Source organism: Pinus tabuliformis, chromosome 5_2 (assembly GCF_031772625.1).
Source record: "Pinus tabuliformis cultivar Carrire ecotype Pingquan chromosome 5_2, CPIR1, whole genome shotgun sequence".
NCBI classification, from domain to species: Eukaryota; Viridiplantae; Streptophyta; class Pinopsida; order Pinales; family Pinaceae; genus Pinus; species Pinus tabuliformis.
Window position 1 is genome coordinate 875681147 of NC_142306.1, and position 6690 is coordinate 875687836.

Consider the following 6690-nt stretch of genomic DNA (forward strand, 5'->3'; position numbering starts at 1 on the left):
TTTAAGAATTTTACTCCTCTTTTCAATTTCAATGGATTCTCTTAATTTTCGGTGATGGTGATGAAATACTTTGTTTTCTATAAAATATAACAACCAGAGAATCATTCCAATTTTTGGCATACTAGGGTTAATTAATTACAATGAAAAGTAATTAATGCTAATTTAATTAACATTATAAGGTTAATACAAGTATTTTATAGTATGAACTAATATTATTGAAAGGGAGACAATGGTTGTTTTTCCACTTCGACCAACATTTGTGGGGGAGACGACCTTCTCGAGGGGAGGAAGTTCTAGGCCACCACCATATGGAAACAAGATTAAACATAGAATAGTAGTAGTAGGAATTTGACTGGACACCAGTCTAGATTCACTATCATATTAGGGACTCATCTGAGTCTAAGACAACCGTGCAGAGATGCTAGCAAGGGTAAAGGTTTTAGGAGAATGAGTTTATTCCAAAGGAGTAAATAGAACTCTACTTAGAATCCACCTTGTCTTAATTTTTGGGATGTGGTGGGCCACACTACGAGCATGACTACCCTGAGTCACAACCTAGTAATGATCATTTTTTGATTTACAAGGGACCAACAAAAGGTATTAATTTTTGGAATGTTGTCTTTACTCCAAATTTTATACCACAATCACATGGAGGACGATGAGGGAACCAGTTAACTAAGTGAGAGTAACCAAGCTTGAAAGAGTAGGAGAGATGATGGCTTAAAGTCCAAGAGTGATGATCTTGCAAGGAGGTGGAGATCGGAGCCAAACCCTTTAATAATCCTAGAAATTTATACCATTAAGGCATGAGAAGGGTAGGAAGATCAGTGATGAGCCTCATCATTGAGTAATTATATGGGCCTTAATTGACCTTAATTCACCTCCTAGCCTAGTCAAACCAACTATTCTCACAACTTATTGCACACTTTTGAGTATATTTTGCTTATGAGATGAGTTAGAGTTGCATATTTTTCGGTGTGGTCTAATGTGCATGTAATGCAAGAATAAAGGATAAAAGCAAGGAAAATGCAAGGATAAAAGATAAAAGCAATGAACTATGGTAAAAGACCTTGGTAAAAACTCGAATGGGACAAGGGAGAGGAATTACAGGAGGTAAATCCTCCTCATTTACTGCCCCTCCATTTGAATATCCCTCCATCAACTGAAAGTACAACCAGCCAAATCAAGAGTACTAGAAGGCAACCAAGCAAGTGAAGGTGCAAACAACCAAATCAAGTGTACTAGAAGGCAGCCAAGAAAGTGAAAGTATGAGTTTATCTTGAGTTGGGAGCCAAGCCTCCCTACTAGAAGGCAGCCGAGCTAGTGAAAGGGAAAGCACAAGTTTATCATTGAGTTGGGAGCTGTGCCTCCCTAATTTTGAAGGAAGTCATTGGAGACTTCAGATGTATAAATAGAGAGGCTTAGGACCTCAGTTTTTTTAGTCACCATTAGTTACCAAGAGTTAGCAAGGATTCAAAATTTTGACTGTAGAACTGGACTTGTAATAGTTTGTTATGTAATACAGTGTTTTTATAATGAAGATGAGTCTTGTTTTGAGCTAGCACTAAGTTAACTCAGAGGGCTAAAGCTCTTGGGTTACGGACCGACCTTAGTAGCCAAAGCTCCTCTTTATTGTATTGTTAAGTAGCATAGCTTCCTATTTTCTGTTCATCTGCTTAAGTAGTTCAATTCCATTACAGCAGGTTTATTGTTTAACTATTTATTTGTTTAAGTAGTTGTAGTCTCATTACAGTAGTGTAGAGTAGATTAGTTGTGTTTGTTATGCAACCAGCTCACAAAAAGATAGAAAATATAGATAAACGCCTTAGAAATAAGCCTCTTCGAGGGGGAAACCTCCTTTACATTAAACAAATGAACAATGCTTGGATGATACAAATGACAAGAACTCTTTTCTATATATAGGAGTCTAAGGGGTCATAATATAATCAGAGCCGACATAACAATAATAATGTAAAGGCACAATAATAACAATAGTGGGATGGGGACTACATGGGCACAACAATATAATAAGGGGGTTGTACTAATAACAATAAGGGGTTACACTAGTAGTATAGGTACCTAACATGCCCCTCCCCTTCAAAAAGTGTTGTCCTCAATGCTTGAGTAGTTCTTGATGCTTCTGTATAAAATTCTTGTCCTCCCATGTGGAATATTCAATGGGTAAGTTCTTCCACTTGATGCGATACTCTGAAATTGATTGATTTCGTAGCTGTCGGGTTCTTGTTTCTGTGATTGCTCCAGGCTCGAATATGATTTTTCCTTCCTCATCAAGTTCTGGCAATATTGTTTGAACTGGAATCTTCTACAACTTTTGAATGAGTGGCCACACTTCATCGTCCTTCTTCCATTCATTCATTGCTTCGTTTATCCAATTTGGTGTGTGTGTGTGTGTGTGTGCGTGTGTATATATATACATATATTTTTGTGTGTGTGTGTGTATATATATACTTTGTTTGTAATTTTTTATTTATACTATATCGTACACACTTAAATTTTATAAATTTATATATTTATAAACAATTATAGTATAAGTGTAATAATTCAATAAAATATTGAAGTTAAATATATAATAAACATATGTACATTAAAAATATATTTTAATCTTTAAATTTTGTTGTTATTATGTGTGTGTGTGAGTGTTAATTGTTTATTTATACCATACACAATATCTTTTGGTAAGAAGAGGGATCGACAACTAGGTCAATCTCAATTTCATGTGATGTGAGGTCGATTTTGGCTGATACACTATACCTATGGGGCCTACAACCTATCTTACTCTCCATAGAATAGGTTACTTTCTAGGTATTAAACCTTAGTTCTCTTAGCTTACACAATACTCAGATCACTTCAATTACCAATTGAGGCACACCCTGAGAACATATACCATACACACTTAAATTATACAAATTTATATATTTACAAACAATTACAATAGAAGTATAATATTCCAATAATATATAAAATTTAAATATTTAAAAGATATATTATTAAAAATATTTTTGTTGTTATTTTAACTAGGAGCCATGACAATCTCAACAAGCAGCTTAGAATCCTCCAAGATTATTTCTCCAAGGCGAATATGATTGTTAATACCATCAAGACTAAAGTCATGATAATTAAATCCAGAAATATTAACTATGATAATTTCATTTGTGATAATAACGACTTGGAGAAATTTTCTTCGTACAAATATTTGGGAATCTGTTATGCAACCATATCAAAAAACAAAAGAAAAGATAGATCAATGAACTGTAAATTAGCCTTTTCGAGGGGGAAACCTCCTTTACATTACATAAATGAAGATTTATTTGACGATAAAAATAAAAATTCCTCCTTGGTATATATAGGAGTCTAAGGGGTCACAATATAATCAGATCCTACATACCAATAATATTGTAAGAGCACAAAAATAACAATAGTGGGATCCTATAGGGCACACCAATAACAATATGGGGGCTAAATGGGCATAACAATAACAATAGGGGCCGCACTAACAATAAAAATAAGGTAGCTACACTAAAAATAACAATAATGTGGCTACACCAGTATTATAGGGACCTAACATGACCCTCTCCTTCAAAAATAGTGTTGTCCACAACACTTGAGTAGTTATGGATGCTTCTGTATAAAATTCTCATCCTCCCATGTGGAATATTCAACGAATAAGTTATTCCACTTAATGAGATACTTTGAAATTGATTGATTTTGTAGCTATCAGATTATTGTTTCTGTGACTGCTTCAGGATCCAATATGATTTTTCCTTCTTCTACAAGTTCTGGAAATACTGTTTGAATTGGGAGCTTGTCACTGATAACCTTCTTTAAGAATCAAATGTGGAAAATTGGGTGTACTCAAGAAGATGCATGTTGCTCCAATTTGTATTCCATAGTACCAATCTTTTGCAGCAACTTGTAAGGACCATAGTACTTGGGTGATCATTTATTATCCTTCTTAGCTTGCTTGAGCGAAATTTGTTTTTATGGTTGAAGTCATAGAAAAACCCAATCACCTACATCAAAATTTCTTTTATTTCGATGTTGATTTTCCTATTGTTTCATTCCATTCTATGCTAGAGTGGGGTTATCCTTTAAGAGTTGGAGAAGTTGTTGTTGATGCTCGATGTGCTTTTCCACTGCATGAATCTTAGAATTTTCTCTTAAAATGATGTGATGGATGGTGGATGATATTCATATAGTGCCATAAATGGGGCCATTTTTACTGCAGCATGGAAGGAAGTGTTATACCACCATTCATCCATAGGTAGCCACTTGACCCATTGTGTTTGTCTATCAGATACAAAGAAATGAATATATATTTCCAAACATTTGTTTGTTATCTCAGTTTTCTCATCATATTGAGGATGATAAGATGAGCTATGAGTTAATTGAGTACCAATACAAGAAAATAATTTCGTCAAAAAAATTCTAGTGAAAATGGGATCTCTCTCACTTACAATAATATTTGGGTTTCCATTAGCTTTTGAATTGTTTATATAAATGAAGTAACAATTATACTGGCTTTAAAAGGATGAGATAATGCATGAAAGTGTGCATACTTGGTAAGTATATCATTACCACCATGATGACACTCTTTCCTTTGGACTTGGGTAAACCTATCTTAAAATCCATTGATACCTCCTCCCAACACTAACTTGGAATGACTACAAGTTGTAACAAATTTGGGGCCTTAATTGTCTTAACTTTATTTGTTGGAAAACCAAACATTCTGCCATAAACTTTTGGATATTAGATTTAAGGCCATCTCAAAAAATTCCTTCTTAACCCTGTGGTAAGTTTTTAGAAATCCCGAGTGCCCACTAAAGGAGAGGTGTGCAATTTCAAAAGAATATTTTGTTTGAGTTGGGAATTCTTACATAGATATAAGTGGTATTTGTACTATAAAGAGTCTTTTCTTCTAGATAAATGTATCAGACGTACTAGGATCTTGCTGCAACTTTTGAATGAGTGTCCACACCTTTTCATCATTCTTCCATTCTTCCCTTGCTTTAGTTATCTAGTTAGGTTAGATAATAGAAATGGCACAAAGAAATCCTTCCACATCCTCATCCTTTCTTGAGAGTGCATCTATAACAACATTTTTCTTCCCTTTTTTGTAGATGATTTCAAAGTTATAACTCAACATCTTTGTGACCCATTTCTGTTGTTATTTTGAAGATAATTTTTGTTCCAAAAAGTACTTAAGACTATCATGATTTGTTTTATCCTTGAAGTTTCTTTCCATTATGTAAAGTCGCCATTGCTTTAGTGCATGTAGTATTTCCAACATTTCCTTCTCATAAATAGGTTTGTGTGAATAATTTCCCTTGATTGGACGACTATCTAAAGAAATGGATCTTACCTGCATTAAAACATCACTAATTCCATTTCCTGAGGCATCACATTCCATCATAAAGGTTTTTCTGAAGTTTGGGGTAGCTAATACCGATGCTTAGTACATTTCCTCGTTAATATGTTCAAAGGCATTAGTTGCTTCCAGAGTCCAAGAAAATGCATCTTTCTTCAGTAATGTTGTTAGAGGCACTAGTATTCTCCCATAATTCTTAACAAAATTGTGGTAATACCTTGTAAACCCGAGAAATCCTCGAAGATGCTTTAGGGCTATGGGGATTTTCCATTCCTTCATGGATTTAATTTTGTTAGCATCTACCTTAACACCCTCATGAGATAAAATATGAATGAAATATTCCACCTCCTTTACTCCAAAGAAAGATTTGGAGGTTTTTGCATATAATTGTTTCTCCTCTAATAGTTTGAGCACCCTGTCAACATGATGAACATGAACCTTCCAAGACTTGTTGTAGATTAGTATATCATCAAAAAATACTAACACAAATTTTCTATGGGTTTGAAAATGGAATTCATCAAACCTTGAAATGTGAAGGGTGCATTAGTAAGGCCAAAAGGCATGACTAAAAATTCATAATGACCTTCACGAGTTTTAAATGTTGTTTTTGGAATTTCTTCAATCTTCATAACAATTTGATGATATCTTGAACGAATATCTAGCTTGATGAAGCAAATCTATCCATGTAATTCATCCAATAATTCATCAATGATAGTAATTGTTGTACCCTCCTTTTCTATTCTCTTAAGATTCATATAACTAAGGGGTTGAGGTGAAAATCATAATAGATTTTCAAGCCATTTTCTGAGTAGAAGATGAGCTCAAAAAACATATTGGACCCATTCAATTAGAAATTCCTCTAGAAAATATTTCCAACCATATAAATAAGTCTGAAATTGGCCTCCTGGATCAAAAGATAGGGGCAGGGAAGGTTGGGCCCATAAAAGTCAAAGTCTCGGGACCCTGCAACCCAGGTAATCCTATAACTCATTGGAAAATCAATTTCAAAAGGCTTTAGGGAATAGGGATCAGGGATCTGTAAATTGTTCAAGTCAGTGTCGTCTACTGATGGAACCCCATAACATAAATTGGATACTTAGACCTTGCGACCCTCGAATCTGGTAAGCTTTAGTTAAATGAACTTTTGAAGGCGTTGGGATTGAACCATTTACACATAAATTTCCCATGCGACTAGGTCCGAGGACCCTTCTCTCTCTCCTCCAATAGGATAGGTGGTAGCATGTCATTGGTAAAATGTGACGTCAGCATCCACCCACTGGCATGTGGACACATGACAGGCCGTT